Below are 413 nucleotides of genomic sequence, written 5' to 3' on the forward strand. Positions count from 1 at the left end.
AGACCCAGAACATTCGAAACCCAGAACCTTCCAGACCCAGAACATTCCAGACCCAGAACATTCGAATCCCAGAACATTCGAAACCCAGAACATTCCAGATCCAGGACATTTGAAACCCAGAACCTTCCAAACCCAGAAGCTTCCAGACCCAGACCCAGAACCTTCCAAACCCAGAACCTTCCAGATCCAGGACATTCCAGACCCAGGACATTCGAAACCCAGAACATTCAAAACCCAGAAGCTTCCAGACCCAGAACATTCGAAACCCAGAACCTTCCAGATCCAGAAGCTTCCAGACCCAGACCCAGAATCTTCCAGGCCCAGAACCTTCCAGACCCAGGACATTCCAGACCCAGGACATTCGAAACCCAGAACCTTCCAGACCCAGAACCTTCCAGACCCAGGACATTCCA

General features: G+C 51.1%; 1 protein-coding gene and 1 long non-coding RNA gene across 2 annotated transcripts in view; both read right to left on the minus strand.

The window, feature by feature from the left end:
* The window catches only part of CBFA2T3 (CBFA2/RUNX1 partner transcriptional co-repressor 3), a 94,127-nt gene that overhangs the window by 90,525 nt on the left and 3,189 nt on the right, over nt 1–413 (minus strand). The gene's annotated exons all lie outside the window — the stretch shown is intronic.
* LOC116555773 overlaps nt 1–413 on the minus strand; it is a 5,310-nt gene that overhangs the window by 2,267 nt on the left and 2,630 nt on the right. The window contains exons 1-2 of the long non-coding RNA XR_004270669.1: nt 171–413; nt 21–139 (exon numbers count right to left, since the gene is read on the minus strand). The exon at nt 171–413 is cut by the window's right edge and continues 2,630 nt beyond it. This is a non-coding gene — a long non-coding RNA (uncharacterized LOC116555773). The remainder of the gene's footprint in view (nt 1–20; nt 140–170) is intronic.

The sequence above is a fragment of the Sapajus apella genome, unplaced genomic scaffold (genome assembly GCF_009761245.1).
Source record: "Sapajus apella isolate SASKATOON/1434 unplaced genomic scaffold, GSC_monkey_1.0 scaffold15, whole genome shotgun sequence".
Lineage (NCBI taxonomy): Eukaryota > Metazoa > Chordata > Mammalia > Primates > Cebidae > Sapajus > Sapajus apella.